This window comes from Indicator indicator, chromosome 7 (assembly GCF_027791375.1).
Source record: "Indicator indicator isolate 239-I01 chromosome 7, UM_Iind_1.1, whole genome shotgun sequence".
In the NCBI taxonomy this organism is placed as follows: Eukaryota; Metazoa; Chordata; class Aves; order Piciformes; family Indicatoridae; genus Indicator; species Indicator indicator.
In genome coordinates this window covers 7169484-7190126 of record NC_072016.1, presented here as the reverse complement: position 1 = coordinate 7190126, position 20643 = coordinate 7169484, and positions in this window count along the sequence as shown.

The window sequence follows — 20643 nt, the reverse complement described above, 5'->3', positions numbered from 1 at the left end:
TCATGTGTGGGAGTGACACAGGTCAATTTATTATATTCTAGTTTCATATGTGAACACTTTTCTCCTCCCCTCCCTCCACATAAGAGTAAAATGCTACAGTAAGCAGAGCAAAGTCCTCCTGCACAGTTAGGAAGCACCAAGCAAAGGAGTAAGCAGTACATGCTATCAGTATGGTCTTGGGGTCAAGTACAGCGCCAGCAAGACCTCTGTCAAAAGATCAGTTATTTGTGTATAATTTACACAGCTAGACTCAATGGCCTCTGCTTGGGCTCTCTATTGCTGCAATATAGAATTATATGCCTTTCTAAGGTAACATGACAGAAGATAATATATCTGCATTTCAAAGATGACATAATAATGAGTTTGGATAAGAGACATCTCCAGTGATCAGAGCTTTCAAAAACTGCATATAGCAGATTCCTGCAGAGCCTGGATGCAGACTGCAATAAAATGCTTCTGAGTAGAGATACTTAACTAGAAAGAGCCCAACAGCTGGATCAGATATCCACTTAGATTTAGAATTTTGCTTCCTGTGGATAAACGGTGGGTTTAAGCTACCTGTCATTGTGGATGGAGATGCCATTTGTGCTACGGTGTTCAGCACACAGTAATCCTTGCTGAGTGTTCCCACTTGTGCCACACTACTAAGTGTGCAACGTAATGAAGTCCATAAAACAAATTGCAAAGAGGATGGTTGTGGTGTTAGTCACAATAGCAGTTTTCAAAATGCACTAAGAGACTGGTACCTGGTCGGTATTTTAGTACAGAGAGGAGCAATGTCTGCCTCAGACACTCTATGCGAGGAGCAATGTCTGCCTCAGACAGTCTATGCAAGAGCTATTAAGAAATGCAAATCATTCTTTAAACAATAAGGACAGAGGGTTTTGGAAAAGCTAGTCTTTGGCATCCACATAGATCATCAAAAACTGACAATCTTTGACCAAGTGCTTATGGAACACTTGAATAGGAACCATAACAAACTGGATGTATTCCTTTACTGCCAAAAGCTGGAGATGCACTAAGGAAACAATCACAGCTAATCAACACTATCTTATTTTTATATTCCATAGTATAAAAGACAAACACTGTACAGGTAAGAAAGGTGTGTAATGCACAGCACTGTCTTACTTTCCCAGAATAGGAAAACTGAGTGAAATTCTGATAAACCAAGCTGATTTGTACTTGGTTTTGCTCCTTTAATGGATACCGAGACTTTGCAAGAATACCACCAAGAGATTTGACAGACAAAGGAAAACTATATTTAAACTGAAACTTCTATCAGCAGATGGTAGATACTTGACATTTTCCTGATGAAGGGTTGCATTTTTGTGCTGTATCTCAGCTTAGCAGCAATGATGACATTGACTGGTCTGCTCTTTCACAGAGATCCATAATTCATCTGCTTAATTCTCCACAGCAACTCCAGGTGAGCTTCCAAGTAATGCAACTGAGGTCCAGCCAGAAGATGTTAGTAAAGCACTTCTGCTAGTCACTTTAGAGGGACAAGGGACACAATTTTGACAGAAATGTCAGAGAAGGACATTTGCCAGCTTTGCTGTCTGATCAAACCCAAACACAGAGATATTTCAGTCAGAAGGCCAAACAAAGTAGTGACATAAAGATGGCCTTTTATTTTGTGTCAGAAAATACAAGGCAAATGTTATTCTGTAGTGCCACTCTAAATTGTTCTGTAGTCTTCATTAATCACAATTGCCATTGGGTTCTGCATTTTATCTCATAGATCTTTTGGGGCTTCAATATTGGTCCACCACAGATTTCAATAGTTTCCATACTTCATACTATCATAATCAATTTCCAAGAGAACTCCTAGGTGATTATCTTATACAGTTGCCATACAGCTGAAAATTTACCAAACCTGGCCTAAATCACAAAAGCTGTGATTTTGTCTTTTACAGGGCAAATTCCTAGCTAGAGTAAATCCATTGATCCAGCTATCTCCCTAACTCTTCAGTTAAGTTCTTCAAGAGTTTGGTGCCCAAAATTTGGGGGACTTCTGTATGTGTGGTACTGCTTGATCTGGAATATTCAAAATTTCAGCATCTGTTAGGCTCTAGAAATGTCTATTGTTATAGGTTTGGGTTTTTTTCCCAGATCTTTAATCCATACATGTTTAATTTCCTCTATCAAAACACTGCTGTTCTTCATACTATTTGAATACTTAGATCAAAGATGACATTTAGATGTTTTTGGCTTGACATTCACACCAGAAGGGACCACATTGAAACTGAAGAGCTTGCAGGATCGTTAGAGGATGTAACAGATGACAGAGATTAAAAATGGAGGACAAACATGTGGGATTATGTGTTACCTAAGTAACTCTTATACAACCAGCAACAGATCAATAATTTCCTATTATATGTCTCTGTACCAAGATTTATAGCCAGTAATTCCAAGGGGATGAAGAAGTTTTGCCCTAAAATAGCCTATGATTAAAAAATTTAAAAAAAAAAATCATTTGTCTTAGGGAAATGAAAGGAAAAAAAAAAAAAAAGAAGTCATCAAGAAGACAAAAATGTTGCAAGATGAAAGCTAATCACTGTTACAGAGAAGCATGCCATGCTGTTTGCACCAACCCTGTGACAGCACAGAGAACTGCATATTACTGTCTGAAACCTGAGCAGAAGCCCAGCAAGGTAGATAGGATCAGGAACAGCTGCCTTAGCTGCTCTTGGACATCCTCTGTCTAGGCTTAGTAGCAAGGCTCATTAAAACACTACAGCAAGATCTCTAAGAGCATAGAACCACAGCTCACACTTTGTTAAATCTCTGCTGTAACAGACAACTGTTAAAGATTCAGGCTGAGCAAACTGGAGAAGAATAGAGGGGAACCTCCCCCAGCCTCCAGCAGAAATAGGCATTCCTTTAAATGTGTTGTCTTAAGGTGACTGCAACCAACAATCACAAGGGCTCTCTGGATCAAAAGGTTACTTAGCTCTTCAATTTTAAACTGTATTTTAACTCTGGGCACTGAAGCTCCACTAGATCAGTTTCAGTGTCTGCAAAGCATATGGAAAAGTGGCTTCACCGAAAAAAATCTCTTCCCAAATCATTGCAGCTTAGTGGGAAAAAAAAAAAAAACCAAACATTTCAGACTGAAAATTTTCTTTACATTATAGGTCTCTAGCAAATCTGTGCCATTTTCTATAGATCCTTGAAACCCTGTTTGAGGTGATCTTGTAATGTCACAAAAGATACCACTAACAGACTAGAACACCAGTTGGTAGGCAGTGTTCCATTAAAGCAGTGTCTTCAGGTTTGTAAGCTTGTGAGTAGGCAGGGTAAATCGGTGAGTGCGCTGCATGCAAACAAGTTGTTGTTATTACGTGAGGGTGTAGCTGTCACACTATAAAAGATGGTTGAGTAAGCAGATTGAATACCAAAGAGTGAGAAGCTAACAACAGGGCTAAGGAGTCTACAGGAACAACAAGTGATATTCTGCTGGAAGAGGTGAGTAGCTGAAGGGAAAAAAAAAATCCTAAATTTTAAACTAAATGTTGCTTCTTTTGTCCACCTGGTGGGCAAAGGTGCTCAGCTGATGCTAACAATTTAATTGCCACAGAATTAAGACTTCAGTGATATGGTTGATCTCTTCTGCTCTCTCCTGTGATTATAATGCATGTTTTAGTCTTTAGTAGCAAGCTCACTAAAGATGCTAAGGGAGTTTTATGGTCTTGTGTATGAAGAGTATCTTCTCCAGAATATCTAGTTCCACATACCACTCTTGACTAACAGCTACTATCCCATCATTTGCTTTGTACACTTGTCCTTTGGTGCTGGAGATGGGGGAAAAGAAAGGGGATGGAGAAGAGAAAAGAGGAAATTCTAAGTTCCTAACTCTTATGACAACTATTTTATCCATGGAAACCTGTGACATAATGAATCAATGTATACTGGTATGTATTTTTGAAGAGCATTTGGACTGCAAGACTGGAAGAAAGCAAATGTCACTGCAACCCACAAGACAAGAAAGGAGATCCCAGCAACAACAATGAAGTAGCACTAAGGAATATAAACTGCACCAGTGGCTACACAGAAGTGAAACCATCAACTATACTGCCTGGATACTACTCCCCAGCCAAACATCATAGGTCTGGGGTTGTTTGGTTTTTTCCTTATGTTAGTTTAGCTTTGGTTTTGGTTTGGTGTTGCTATTTTTTTTTTTAAATAAACATGGATTGCAAAATTTGAAGATAAAGAGAATGTAAATGAGATGAAACGTAACTGGGTGTTACAGAAGTGTTTCCTAATGTGTCTTCTTGCAAAAAACCCCACAAAAAATATTTTTAAACCACTAGTGTGCATGATTTTTTAATGAAATAGAGGATAAGGAAAGTAAAGAAAGACTTGTTTCCAGCACTTGGCAGAATCCCTAGAGCTCTGAGTTCTCCTCCAGCTTTGTTGGGAGGCTGAAGTCAAACACTTTTTACCTTACCTCCTGCTCCACCTTTGAATATGAGACCCTCTCCTTACATTTGGTCAACAAGCTGGGATATGGATGCATTATTCTAATTCTGAAATAACTGACGATATTACTTATGACAAAGGTATTACAACAATATGTGGGTGTTGAAAATGAAGTATGGCATACCAGAAGGAAGTCTTGCAATGACTTGTGCTCCACACCATGAGCTGAAACATGAGTAAACTTAGGATCTCAGCACCCAGAAGCGGAGACAAACGGTGTTACCACGTGACAATTCTTTTTTGGGAGAGGAAACACAGCATGTGGACCAGACACTGCTTAGAATTATCTGCCAAATACTCATAATTAGTGATCCATTTCTCACTGATGATGCTGACTTGCATTTGTAGAGTGCATGTTCCTACAATCAAAGGCACAGACTCCACATGTGATATAGACATGTGCCCTGCTTGGATGCCCTAATTGCCTCAAGGAAAGTTTTAAGCAGAGATGTGGTATTGCAGGAATATTTTGTCATCATTTGCTTTCCTGTGGTATACGTCTCCCAGGAAGCACCTTCTTTGGATTGCTACAGAGTGAGTCAAAACACTGTGATTGCAGTCAGAGAGAATTCATTTAAAGCTACAGACAGTCAGAGCAGCTCAAAGTGCAGTCTTGGGGCAAACCATACTATGGCAGGTGTTCTATGTGAAAGATTAAGAAAGGAGCAGGCTGTGTTCCAGAGAAAAGGAGCACCAAATGGCTTGAAAGGACATATCATCCCATGGTATAGAGATTAATTTTGGCAGTGCACACTGCAGTCCTTGATGAAGGAGCTGCTTCAAGTTTAAAATGTACACAAGACAACATGAGCTTGTACCTGAAGTGCCATCCCAGGATGTACAAGACTGGGGCTGAAGACACAGCCTGCTTCTGACTACTTAAAGTATTTCTCAGATTTGTATCAACTGTGGCAAATCATGCATCATCCTGCAAAACAGACAAGCCCAGCTACAAAATGCCAAGACAATGTGCTACAGAATTTCAGGGAAAAATAGTGCAGTTCTGTTCTGCTAAAATTGTACTCTTGCTTTTAAAGGTTTGAAACATCCTCAGAACAAAATAGAGATGAATCAGCATTCTGAAACTGCTAGAGGCAGAAGAAAACCCCTTCTCAACCAACTCTAACACTGAGATCTTCTAGAATTTACTTTGAGGAAACAGCATGGGCTGCAGAAATCAGCTCCTCGTAAAAGCAAATGATAGAGCAAAAAGCCTTTGGAAGCAACCACGGAGGGCTCAGGAGCTCAGTACAGCTGAAGAGCACTACTTGCCTGGGTTTGCTGTTCCATGCTTTCCTTTCTCTCATTTGTTACAATGCACAGACAAACAAGCCCTCTTTTCCCCCACTTCCTAACAGAAAATACCAACATCATAGCACAAAAATCATGCTTCAAGATCTGGCTCAGGCACAAAGCAATCCACAAGCAGATGAGAAGTCACAGGAGCACTGTGTTAACACTATGTTAGCTAACACTAAAAACACAGAAGCAGCAATTTTCAACCTCCTCCCCACCTCAGACTTCCCAGCTTGCTGTCACAGTCTCATGTCATTTTAGCAACTACCAGCAAGATGACTGGAGGGACACTAGAATTTCAATATGTTTTACTGAGGGAGAAAGTCTTTGAGATGTTTGCACTGCAATAACCTATGAGTTCAGAGGCAGAAGAAACATGTCAGAGGAGAAAAAAATACTTGATAAAATCCTCCTGGCCTCCTGCTAAGAGCAATACTCTTCCTCCAACTCTCTACCCAGAAAAGTCTGGAAAAGGAGCACAGTATTTTTTCATCTGTTGGACAGCAGCAGTCAAAATGGATTTTACCAAAGACGACAGATGCAAGGCTGAGCTAAATATTGGACAAAAGCTTCTCCCAAGCCAGCAGGTCCCACTGAAATTGGGAAGATGTCGGTCCAAGCACTATTTTCAAATGAAAGAACCTCAGAGTCAAAGGACTGGAGGAAAAAAAAAAAAAAAACAAGAGCATACCATAGAAATACATACTCCACCTCTGCTTCTTTTGAACAATCTGGTGCAAAAGGCCTGAAACATTCTCCTGCCAAACATGGCAGGTGAAGGCATTAAGAGACTTCTTGGCATTGCAAAGAATCAGCATAAAAAAAGCCAGGGTAGAGTTCCCTTACCTATCCAGGTTGACATCAACACTAATTTCAGATTGACATCAGTGTTGATGTCAATCTGGATAGCTAAGCCCAGCTTCTTGCTACCATGTGGGTAGGAAGCACTCCAACCTGCTTGAAACACCACAACAAGCTTGAAGGTGTCTGGCCCATTAGCCAAGGCACTGGCAAGGTTCATCAGAGAAAAGGCTACTGCATCTCTGTAACAGACAGGAGCCATTCTTTGGTCTTGAAAAGCACATGGAGACCACCAAGTCTTGGTTGCTGTCACCAAGTGGTATTACTCCTGAGCTTCAGGCACTGCACTTCTGTCTTATTCCTCTTTTTATTCTACTGGCTCCAACTCCTTTGTCTGTCATCAGACTTTAATTTAAAAAAAAGAAATTAATTAATCAGGGCATTCTGGTTTAATTGTTTCAATGGCACCCTGAGTTTGGGCTCAATATATATTGCAACTCAGGGCAGGTCAGATTTTACAGCTTGTCATGTACTGTTTATCACACTTGAGTTGGAAAGAAAACAAATGGGTATATGAGATGCAGTGTAACAGTAATTGAGAGGTGAAGCAAGTACCACTAGCAGTGGAGTGTGAGATTGCCTCAGTGTTAATGTTCATCTCTCTCCATCTCAGCCAGAAGTTGCATCATGTGTAATACAGGCAAGGTAGAAATTCTCTTCCTGGACAGAAAAGTCTGGCAGGTGATGGGGGGAGAATGAAGGCAATCTTAGTTATGGTTTATTTGCTTGGGCTTTTTTTGTTTATTTGTTTCTTTGCTTTTCAAATATTTCCCTTGGTTCTCCAGTAAGAACTAAATGAACGTATGCAACCTTGTGAAGTACTGGACATACTCCTCTGCTCAACTCACCAAGAGACACAACATGCATTTTATGGAAGATGAGTGGTTTAATTTGCTTTGAAACTGAATGCAACCAGAACAGTTGAAGAAGTTCCAAATCCTCCAGCAATCTAGGTAAACAACCTCAGATACCAGCAAAAGATCCAGGAGATGCAGTAAATGGAAACTGCTGCCCTGTGTGTTGCTCAAGGTACCAGTAGTGTCCTGCAGAAAGGGGCTACCAATGGCTGCTCCAAGGTTTTTTTTCTGCCCAATTTTCTTTGACCTTCACAAATACCACAGGTGACAAAAGTAATGAAACTCTCAAGGCAGAACAGGCTGCTTATATGTTCATGGCCAGCATGAATATTTTCTATTCTCTTGCACTCTCTTTATTCAGTACTTCCCCCCCCACACCCCCACCCCACTCCTGCTTCCTTTTTAACAGTTTCAAACCTGCATATTCTTTATTAGACAAGGGGGGAAAAAATCCAGTATGGTTTACTGATGTAGTGACCAAGTCTCAATTTATCTTCTTGACATGAAATACTCCATGTGCTCCAAAACAGAGGTAATCCAAGTAACCTGTCTGGGCTTGGCCTGACTAGGCTCTGACAAAACACAGTCATCTGCCCCATCTATGGCCTAAAATCTTCTCAGTAGTGCTTGCAGCATGAGCAGTAGGTACTCTCCAAATCATTTGGGGCTGAGACACAGGTCTTGAGGTAACTTAGCAGTGTATCAATAGCCATCTCAGTGGGTTTTTGGATAAGATCTATTACTGTTACCAATCAAAACTAATTAGGTGGTTGCAATTCAAACCACAAGGTCATAAAGGTGTAGAAATTTGTGATTGCATTTTGTCTTGAATTCATTTGCTATAAGAATCATTGCAAGATGAGCTGCAAGTTGAGATCCTCTAATGTACCTCCTAGCCAAGCCAGCATCAGCTATACCCTACACTGGCATATACGTATGGTGCCATCATAACCCAAGCAAAATCCCCATTCTTATAACATATTTATTGGAGAGACCTCTCTCTAGCTATAGCAACTTAAATCTGGGAAACATGCTAGCTTGAAGCACAGGAGAAGCCCCACTGAACACAATGGAAATTCAAGTAATATGTCTTTACTTAAGTGCTCACCATGCCAAGTTTGGTCAGTGATTTTCATGACTTACCACAGGCTTAAGCGCCTTTTGAGAATGACACTTACTGTAGCTAAAGCAAAGCCCATTTCATTCATCCCGTTTGTAAGTCTGTTGCAGTGACTGCAGTGTAAATGCCATAGCTGTGCTGTGGAGCATGTTACACACCTGTACATCATACACTGATTAATCAGGTAGGCAAAGTCATTTACTCACCTCATTCCAAACCCTTTCTAAACATGACCCAGGGGTTATAACCTAGCCACAGGAAATACTAATTGACTGAATTTGAATATCACTACCTTCTTTCTCTGTGTATTTCCTTGAACTGGAATATACAACCATTTTTTTCAAGTTCAGGAGATTCAGCTGGCAAAAAGTTGACATTTTATCTGCACAACCCCTCTGAAAGCTTCAGGTGCTACTGAAAAACCTCAAACAAACATAGTCCTTACATTCTGAACCTACTTTAAGGCACTGAAACACAAGTGCCTTCATCAGTAATAAGCAACTTCAACAAGAGAGACACAATTTAATGGAGAAGAGGAGGCTCAGGGGAGACCTTACTGCTGTCTACAACTACCTGAAGGGTGGTTGTAGCCAGGTGTGTTTGGTCTCTTCTCCCAGGCAACCAGCACCAGAACAAGAGGACACAGTCTCAAGCTGTGCAGGGGGAAGTTTAGGCTTGATCTTAGAAAGAAGTTCTTCACAGAAAGAGAGATTGCCCATTGGAATGGGCTGCCCAGGGAGGTGGTAGGGTTGACATCCCTGGAGGTGTTTAAGAAGAGACTGAATGAGGCACTTAGTGCCATGGTCTAGTTGATTAGATAGGGTTGGACGATTGGTTGGACTTAATGATCTTGGAGGTCTCTTCCAAACTGTTTGACTGATTCTGTGATTCTGTAAAGCCAGAGTTTAAAGCAATGTCTCTTTTTGTGATCTTGCACTATGATGATGAAAAAAGCCTTCTAAATATTAGCTCCAGTAGCCTGTTCCCACAGATTGCTACAGAAAGACATACAATCACTTTGGAAATTAAAGACCATTCCAGTACTCATTAGACAGCATCATTCTTTAGCCTTTAAAATCTATGCATCTTACAAAGGCCACACTTATACTCAGCCTGGCCTTTACTTGGGACAAAACTGACTCAGTCAAGGGTTGAACTGAAGCACAGGTAGAAAGAAAAGTTTTCAGAACATTATAGGCATTCTGCATTGTTCCAGTAACAGTATATAATCAGATCTGCTGTGTTTTAAAGGCTGGTATTACAGATGTATTGGTTTGTAGTGGCACCTAATCAACATCAATTATCTCTAGTCCCAAATGAGGAAAGAGCCACTACAGTATAGAGCTTCTAAATCAGAGATGAAACTCAAATCAGGGCTCCTCAGAATTTCAGAACAAGAGCTGAACTCAAAACACAACACATGAAGGACTGTAACAGACATCTTAGCAAACCAACGCATTTACTGCTGCATCATCACAAATGCTGTATCTTAAAAAAAAAAGAAATCTCATGGCTCTCTTGTTCATCTACAATCTTCATGGCTATCTATATTATAACTGGAACTTGGTTGTTTCAACAAAAGTTTAGCCACCTAAGCAAATTACAGCACTGTGATAACAGAAGCAATTCAAGTGGTCTTTAAACTTTCCTCATCTAAATATTACACATCAGATATTGCTCACTGTGAACATTAGCTTCTTTGCTCTTTTATTAGATCCAAAGTCTAAAGTCACTGAGAAAGACTTGCTCAGGTTTTTCACTTCCAGATTCAATGGTCAATAGTTAAAGTCTTTCTTTGTAAACTGCTATGCTCTTGCCCACATTTCATCCTGGCAGTAGGGGAGGTTAAGTATAGCAAAACCTTTAGCTAAATGTGTAAGCAAAATAACAAAGCCAAATGATGAAAATACTGATTCAGAAGCTTCAGTTCTCAGCTCATGTTTCAGGATTGGTTTTGAAAGTCTGGAGTTGATGCTGCGTGGATGCAGCAAAACTGTGTTGAGCTTCAAAACATCAGCAGCTCCTCAACTTTGGAAGGCAGTTTTCATTTTTATCAGGAGTTAAACACTGTGAAATCTTAATGAGTTGCTGTAAGGTGGATCCATGCTCGTTTGTATCCATTGTCATCCATGCTCATTGTATCCATTACAGTCTCAAGCTGAGCCAAGGGAAGTTTAGGCTCGAGGTGAGGAGAAAGTTCTTCATGGAGAGAGTTGTTAGACATTGGAATGTGCTGCCCAGGGAGGTGGTGGAGTCACCAACCCTGGAGGATTTCAAGTAGGGGTTGGACGTGGCACTTGGTGACATGGTTTAGTAGTCATGAGGTCTTGGGTGACAGGCTGGACTTGATGATCCTTGAGGCCTTTTCCAATCTTATTGATTCTGTGATTCTGTGAATGTGCCTGTCCATTCCATGTGAACAGGCTCCACTATGTCATTGACCTTTAGAGGAGGAAACAACCTGTCTGCAGACTTTCATTAGTGCCTTGCTGTCACAGCCATGCAGCAAGTGTTCTGGATGGTCTCCAGAGCTAGCATGCAATATCAGGAGTTCAGTGCTCTTGAGATAAGAATGGTTTTACTTTGTTGAAGACAATGTAGAGATAGCTTCATTAAGTTTTCATCTATGATTCTTATCAGATGGAAGATATGAACTCAATGCCAAACGTTTTTTTTTTATGTTGGAGCTCAGAAGAACTAGTCTTTCAGGGACAAATTCTGATCCCAAATAGACCAATGCAAATCCACAGTATTGCATAATTTCCAGTCAAAGCCAATAGAATTATCTGTCAGTTGTTATGCTTAGAGTCAGGAAATGAAGACATATATCAGATGCTTTTATTTCTTGCAAGGTGACTGGTGCCAGTTCATATATGTGCATATTTAACATACAGTTATATTAAAAGTCTGTTTCATCTGGTTTTAAAACCATAAACACTTACTGGGACACACCACTCATGAAGAGAGGTGAATGCAAGGTTGTCAATAGTACCTTGGAAGTAGCAAATTCAGTCAGATCCTTCAGTTTTATGCAGAAGCCATACCAGCCTAAAAATAAGTCTGGGCATTACAGATCACCTGCAAATATTCAAACACTTTAACTACACTGGCACCAAACATTACTACTGTCAGGGCAACTATTTAGGCTGAAGGGTTAGGGTTTGTTTCACGTTTATCACTCAATAACCTATTGCATCTGAGTAATTTCACAAGACCAATAAAAAAAAAAAAAGGGTTTCTTATGTGTTACCTAGAAGTGACTAAACTCCAGCTTTGTGTAGGAATGACCTTTAGCTCCACTCTTCACAGCTTCAACCAATTACACAACCTCAGCAAGAATCATTTTCGATCAGCATTCAGGGATATCCCACAGTTTTACATCCACTGTCAGGCATTTAAAACATGCCTGTGTGAATCCTGCTGCAAGCAAGGAAGCTGGAAGGAACACTCATTCCAGTTTCTTTTGCTCTCTTTTGGTGCATATTCTTAATCATTCAAACATCAAGTACATTACACACAGGGCAAATAATTACATTGCTCGTATGATATTTGAAAGAAGTATTAATGTGACTGGTATTAACTCAGATAAGCACAGGAAAAATCAGCTAAACAGGGAAGGCAAACTATTGAGCTTTCTATATATGAAAACTAGCAAAAGACAATTTGGATTATCAGACACTTAAAACCCACATGCATAGAGACAATTCTATCAAAAATTCGTACTTTGAAAAATTATTTTGAGCCATGACCTGATCAGAAATTTTAAAAATCTCTAGCTTGATACCATTCATAGAGCCCCTGCTAGCCTACAGAGAATTCTTCATATCATTTGTCATTTGTTTTCTTCATACTTTAGTCTCAAGGGGGGAAATTGCCAGCATTCTCATTAACTGAAAGCATTTTTTTTTTCAAATTTTATGAAAAACCCCATAAACCAAAAAACCTCCAAAAAAACCCAAACAAACAAAAAAACCCCAACAAAACAAAACAAACAAAAAAACCCCAGCTATGTGAGTAGGTTTGACTTGAGCTCCCCTTTTTCAGCACTGTGACACAGGTTATGTTTCCACAGCTGACCTGGTCTATTCTATGTCATTGCTCATGTGCTTCGGTCACTGAGATCACAAACTGCAGCATCACTCATTCAGAAACAACAAGGAACACAGATAATGGACACAGACAAGCCTGCACTAGAGAACATAAGCCCATGTGTCTTCTAGGGCTTGTGAACATGCTTTCTCACACCCTCTTTCAAAATAAGCTGAAAAAGGATTATCCACCATTAGCAATTCAGTAAGACTTTTGACCAAGAGCCCAACCTACCTGACACACAGATCATAGAATTGTCAGGGCTGGAAGGTACCTCAGGATCATCTAGTTCCCACCTCCCTGCTATGGGCAGGGACACCTCACACTAGATCAGGTTGCTCAGAGCCCCAACCAGCCTGGCCTTAAAAACCTCCAGGGATGAGGCTTCTACCACCTCTCTGGGCAACCTCTTCCAGTGTCTCACCAGCCTCATGGGGAAGAACTTCTTCCTAACATCCAATCTGAATCTACCCACTTCTAATTTTGCTCCATTCCCCCCAGTCCTATCACTACATGACATCCTGAAAAATCCCTCCCCAGCTTTCTTGTAGGCTCCCTTAAGATACTGGATGGCCACAATAAGGTCTACTCAGAGCCTTCTCCTCTCCAGTCTGAATAGCCCCAGCTCTCTCAGTTTGTCTCCATAGGAGAGGGGGCTCCAACCCCCTGGTCATCCTCGTGGCCCTTCTCTGGACACATTTCAGCATGGGCATATCTTTCTTGTAACAGGGGCTCCAGAACTGGATGCAGAACTCCAGGTGGGATCTCACCAGAGTGGAGTAGAGGGAGAGAATCACCTCCCTTGACCTGCTGGCTACGCTTCTCTTGCTGCAGCCCAGGATACTATTGGCTTTCTGGGCTGCAAGTGTGCACTGACAGCTCACTGCTCAGAGTTGCTTAGGACTCAGAATATTTTTAAATGATGAACGAATCAATGGCCTTCATTTACTGGGCAGCAACTGTATAGGAGACAAAACACCACAACATGGATTAATTTACTCTTCAAAAGAGATAAAAAGACATGCACTTCATGTATCAGGGAGAAACAGTGGAGAAGGAAAAGCAGTTACAGCTTTACACATAGAGGTAGCTTGGGTAATTAGATTTGTTCCCTCCTCAAATGACTATGCTATGCTTCCTCCCCACACTGGTCTCTAAGATGCATCTGGGAATCAATCCCACAGATGTTGTCAGTCATTTTATCTCTTTTGAGGCAGTGAAGCAATATTTGCTTACTCTGAATGGGGATCTGCCCAACTACTAATTATTCATATCTAATGCATACCTCATAACAGCATTAAATCAGCTGCTTGGTTTCCCACATGCAACAGGCATCACAGACTGAAGCCAAGACACTTGCACAATAATATTGTCTCTTTGCACCAAGTTTAGAACTCTCTTACTCATTTTCTTTCATCCTTCTCAGACTAATACTTTCTTAAAATCTTTAAGGAGATTGCAATCAGAAAGTCTAGGATGATAATTAGTGTTGCACAGTTGCTTCCACTTTTATCCATGATACAGGCAGCTTCCCCCAGCCCAATCAAGAATAATTAAGTGAAAAGTGTTAATATTGTTCTATTCTTCAAAAACCATCATTGAATGCTAGGGCTTGGAAGGGACCTCTGGGGATCATCTAGTCCAACCTCCCTGCCAGAGCAGGTTTGCCTAGATCAGGTTGCACAGGAGCACATCCAGATGCATTTTGAATGTCTCCAGAGAAGGAGGCTCTATGACCTCTCTGGGAAGCCTGCCCAGTGCTCTGTGACCCTCATGGGAAAGAATTTTTTCCTTGTGCTTAAGTGGAACTTCCTGTGTTCTAGTTTGTGCCCACTGTCCCTTGTCCTATCACTGGGCACCACTGACATTCTCTTGACACCCACTCTAGGTATTTATAAGTGTTGATAAGATACTCTCAGTCTTCTCCAGGTTAAACCGCCCCAGGTCTTCAAGCCTCTCATTGTAAGAGGGATACTCCAGTCTCCTAATCATCTTTGTAGCCTGCTGTTAGACTCTCATCAGCAGTTTCCTGTCTTTCTTGAACTGGGGAGCACAGAACTGGACACAACACTCCAGATGTGACCTCACTAGGGAGAGAGAACTTCTCTCGCCTGCTGGTCACACTTTTCTTAATGCATCCCCAATCATACAGGAGTCAAATTTCAGCACCAGTCAAACTAGGTCTGGATCAACAAAAGCTTCATGATCTTGACCAGTCCTGACAGTACTGAGTGCTGAAAGGACTTTGCTATTTAGCCTTATCTCTTGGATTATGAGAAGCGAGCTTCTTCCAAAGATCAGATCCACAGCCTTTGGCAGTGAAGCCAAGAAGCTCCACCTTCCAGCCTAGCCTGCATATCTCACCTCACAGCTGAGCCTTTCTCCAGAAGTGTTAAGCGCTGCAGCTCTGTTACTCTCATTACACAGATGAAGGCAAAGATGAATCAGCCACTTAACACAAGAAATCTCTGATGAAGCAGACATATCCTACATGACAGTCCAGCATGCACAATACCCTTTGCACACCTTCCAAAGAGGTGCACTATGGTAAGATAACCAGCCTCCCATATACCCTAAGTTCATTGATTGCTTCCACCATAAAGGAGCAGGCAACTTCACAGACCACTTCAGCTGCAAAGGAAACCCATGCCTCAGCAGTCAGACATGATTAAGGAGAGGCCCCTACACAAAGCAGTAGGCAAAAAACTAACAGAATGTGTTTGCTTGCTCAAAGTGCAATCCAACAGGTACCTTTTCTCAGTGGCACCAGACTTACTCAGTGCCCCACGCATGCTGAGAGTAAATGAGAGTCCTATTAAAACCCCTAGTGTGCAGCTTTCACAGGGCTGGGGTTGGCTTTCACAGTGTGCTGTTCTAAAGCTGTTGTGCAAGAGCTGTATGTTTAACATTTCTAACCAGACAAAATTGCTCTTTATATTTGATCAGGATTTTTTTTTTTTTTTAACCTTTGAACCTGTTGCAATGCAGGTTCAAAGGTTACCTGGGTGCAGTGTTGCCTCTTTATTAAAGCCACACACTGATGATTCTGGGCTTAGTCCTGCCACAGGCACCGAGGAAGCACCAACCCTTGAACATCCACTTGGAATTGTAAAGCAGCAAGGGAAGGAAGCTGTGCCAGCCCCCCCCAGCCTCCCGCGGTGCTGAAGGAAGGTAAGCAAATGTCTCCTGATCAGAGCCTGTTTCCAAAGTGCTCAGCTTCCTGCTCCTGCAGAGAGGCACTACAAGTGGGACAACAGCTTTCATTCCCTGCAATGCCTGGATCCAGGGCACCCTTCACCTCACACTTAGGGGCTGTTAAAGGCAACAGATGTGTAACTGGCTGCACATTATTAAAAAAGCAAGTCTGGGCTCAAGGGTGGCATACAGAGAAATCACAGCCTGAGTGACAGCAACCACCTGAACACTCCCTGTTGTTATAGACTGGCTAGATCTTGAAACCTGACTACCGTCCAGCCTGAAGCCATTTTCTTATCATAAGGTTTTAGTTACATTTATTTAAAGATACAGAGTACTAGTGCCAGGCTCCCATTCAGACTCATGTTTAAAACAGAGTTCGAGAAATAGAAGACTCATTTGATTCTACAACATCAGAGACAGGTTTCGAAATCTGGTGAGTAAAAAACTTGTATGCTAAATCATTGATACCCACAAGCTCATTTACTACAATAGAACCTTAATCCCTAACTAAGAACACAGAAACTGGCTAGAATGCCTTTTCTAATGTTTTAAAAGTACAGGTCTTAAAGTATGGCACACCAGACTGCTGCTGTTCTCTTGGTATAAGTGTGTGGTGTAGTACAAGTGTGTGGTGTAATAACAGAGGTGGAGTCTTCTCCAAACTCTTGCTTGTACACAGAGCTGCAGCTGTAACAATGGAGAGGATATCAGAGACAAAGATTAACCAGAAATCAAGCTACAAGAGAAATGGAAAAAGGCATGCTGCTCTTCCAAGTCCTAAACCCATCCTCCTGCCCATACTACTTTCTCTGAGGAACCCACTTATGCTCCAAGATTATTTATGTGCAGTTACTGTGGTTTACAAAAGCCAGAAGGTTGCCCTTGACAAGTGCAGCAGAGCAATAAAGAATTATTATTATTATTATTATCCTAGCATTAAGACAACAAGCTGGATTTCAAAAATTCTTCAAATAAAGTAAGCCCACGCTTCCCACTGACTCACAAAATTTAGATCCAAATCTTTAAGTGACAACAGAGAAAACTGTACACTGAGCCAGTGCTTCCTCTTCATTTATTTATATCCTCTGCTATTTGCAATAGGTAGATGGGCTATTTTGGCATCTTTGCATAGGAAAAGATCATGTTGTGCCAGTATCATAGGTTTGTTATAAAAGCTCATCTTTTCCGTCCTTTATGCAAGCCTTTTGTGACAGTGATAACAGAAAGGACACAACTTGAACTCTGTATACACATGCTCTACCTACTGCTCATCTTAATTCCCTAACAGGTATGAAAGGTGCAGGTGTACATTTTATATGCATGCACCAAAATTAGCAAAGGTTGAGTAATTCATGACTGCTCTATTTTCTTGCAGAGAATTACTAGCAACAAATGAATCCGTGCCTCAAAAATCTGGAGTTTATTCAGATCATTGAGGTGTTATCCAAAACTAAAAGCCTCAAAATTTGCATATTGCTTTTTATGTGTATTGGGGAAAGAGCATCAGCTGTGTTCTAATTTATGAATGTTAAACAGAACCTCTCATTAAGGAGAAGCTACCCTCATCAAGGCTTTTCGAGGCAATTTATGTTGGAGTTGTGAGATCCACTGAGGCAACAGAGAGATCCAGGCAATAGAGAGTAACCTTATCAGTCCAGGGACCTTCACATCACATGCTGGGCTTCTGGCAGGCCAGTAAGGACAGTGCTCTGGGCATGTTCTTTCACACCTGCAGCCAAAGTCAATGCATCTGAGACACAAAGCATTGCTACTCAACAGGTGATCAGAGACAGGGCAAATTTACTGCTTTTTCTCTTCCTCCTGGAAAAATAGCAGCCTAAGGCTAGATATCTGAAAAGAGAAAATCCTCTGAGAGTCACTCAAAGAAGGTGATATTGGAGCTGGCTGGCTGGGAGCCTGGCCTTCTTTCACTTCTCTGTAAGGGGCACTGCCTTTCTCTAAACATTGGTGCACCTGTACTGGCATTATTAATGCTGAAGCTCACAGCCACAGGAACAGGTCTGGGTAGGCAAAGCCAAAGGAAGAGGAGTTTCATGCAGTACCTTTTTATGACAGTGACAACAGAAAGGACATCAACTTGAACTCCACATATACATTCTCTACCTACTGCTCATTTTAATTCCCTAATGGGTATGAAACTATTTCTTTTTTATCTTCATGTAATGCTTACAGCAAAGTCAGTGAGTCCAGCCTCAGTTTCCCTAAAGGCATATCTGCATTGCTAAGTAATACCATAATTACAGTGTAAATGAGCTTTACTTGAATAGCATAAAGGTTATAGCAGCAATAAAAACATATCTGCAATTATTAAAGGCTTTTTTTTTTTAATTGATCAACACAAGGTCCAGGATAGGTTGTCTTCTGGATGCATGTTCATGCTATGTTATTCCATCACAGCTATAATTAGTCTAAATAAGCAGATTATTCTGAAATCATGAAGCATAGGGAAACTTTCAGATGGGCAAAATGTTATGTGGGAAAACAATTCCAAGATCTGAGGCCCAAGGCACTAAAGAAAATGGATAGGTGAAGCTACTGTCCTCCCATCCCTCCAAACCTGCAGCAAAAATCCTGTTGTATTATATGTCAGTGAGAAAAAGAGAAACTGCAGCAGCTATATGCCTTTAAGCAAAGAAATACCAACAGTAAAGCCATGAAGAAAATCCCCGTCATAGCAGGAAACAAAACTGAAGTTTGAAACATGGTTTCCTGTTACCTTGTGCAAATAATTCCATATAGAAAAATCTATATCACAGCTGAAAGAACTAGGTAGCTTTTAGGGGAGGAACAAGAAAACCAAACCCAACCAACCAAATGCCCAAAACAAAAACAAAAAAAACCCAAACCCAACAACAATAAAATCCCCAAACCAAGCCAAAATGAAAATAACAGAACAAAAACCCCTCAAACCCCATCAAAACTAAACAAACTAAAACCAGCAGCAGAAACAGGGATCTAGCCCATAGCAAGCAGGTTATCAAAACCCTACTCAAAGCATTTTGTGGGTATTACAGGCTACAATGCTCTGCTCAGCTTAATGCCCACACACCTCTAGAGAGAAAATCGCTAGTGTTGTGAGCACAGTTTATGCACAGAGAAAAACAGCAAATAGATTGTAAATAATCAATGACAATTATGATTTCAAAAGACTTTGATCTACTTTTCACCTAGCTCTTCAGAAATGTGCAAGCTTCAAGCACTCTTCATCAGCAAACAAAAAAACCTCAACAACTTCCTCCAAGGCACTTTATTTTCTTTTTTTTTTTTAATTTTCTTTTTCTCTTCCTAACCACTTCAGTTCCCCATGAAAGTTCCACCCACGTACACGCTCCCAGCATGCTTTTGTGCTTGATGATTTATTTAAACCAGGAAGAGGGAAGTAGCTGTGGTTTTTAGCACAGCTTTTTAGGTGTTAACATTGTGCTGGTAAGCCTCCCTTCTACTTGAGAGGAAAAAAAAAAAAAAAAAAGGTTCTCATTCCATCTTCCAAATGGTAGGAATTTCAAACTCTTTTGTTTGGTTCTCATCTCTATATTGGCTCTGAGATTTTTCTTGTATAAATAGTGAAGTTCTGCTTTAATTCATCTTATTGTTAATGGTCTCTCTTGTTTTTGTTCCCACAGGCAATGCTATACCTATGTGCAAGTGCAGGGACTAGCTGCAAGGTTCAAGATAATGAGTTTTTCAGGAATCTGCTAGGAAATCTCTTGGTAGCTGGCTATCAGTTAGATGTTAACCTTAGGCTGAGTTAAGTTCAGATATGTTTGCTCTTTGCTCTTCAAAGTTATCTATAATAATAGATAGTGATAAAAGGCATTAATATTTATATATAAATTTTTAATACTATGTTTTCTTCTGTGTGGCTTTCTAAAAGAGTTATATCTGAATTTTCAAGTTGAGCTTTAGTTCTAGCCCTTTAAATCATGCTGGTTGTGTTTCTAGAGGTAATTTCCTGTTAACACAATGCTGATGAATGCATCTTTTGCAAGAATGTGATCCTGTATTATCTAATAGGATAAACAGCGCCCATAGTACTGACTATTTTAACAACATTTCAGAACTTTAAAGGGCTGCTTGAACACATTCTATCTTTGTGAGTAGGTAGTTGTCCAGGGGACAACGTTATATAAAAAATATAGTCAAGCTTAGCATTTTGATTTAGGACTTGCAATCCTAAGTAGTGTCATGGTGTCATTGCCCTCTCAGTGGAGGGCAGTAATGTCAGACATAGTAAAATTCTTCATTAAAAAAGGCTTTTCTGTTTCAAGTAGACTGGAAGCTCAAGTTCAGCAGGCTTCATGAGCAAGGCCCAGAAACAGCCTGTAAGGTACAGGCTAAAACCACAGGGCACTACGCTTCCTGAAAGTAAGTTACTAAGGTCTCATTCTTTCCCACCCTCTAGCAGAGTGCTTCTCAGCCAAGATCAAAGGGTACTTGCACTGTTTGACTCTCATAAGAGGTACTCTGAAAGCAAAGCCTAACTATAAAGTGTATCTTGGGCTTAGTGCAAGTTACTGTGGATTTTGCTTTGTGGTTTTTATGTGTTGCTATTCAGCAGCTGAGCTTTTGCACTTCAGCTTCTCTCTGGATGCTAAAAGTTAGATGTTCCTAAACCCTGCAGAACACAAGGTTTCTCCTCGCTGCTACTGGAGGAAGATGGGATATAATGCTCCAGAGGAGTAAGAACTGGCATAGTGGCTCACATCTGCAGGACAC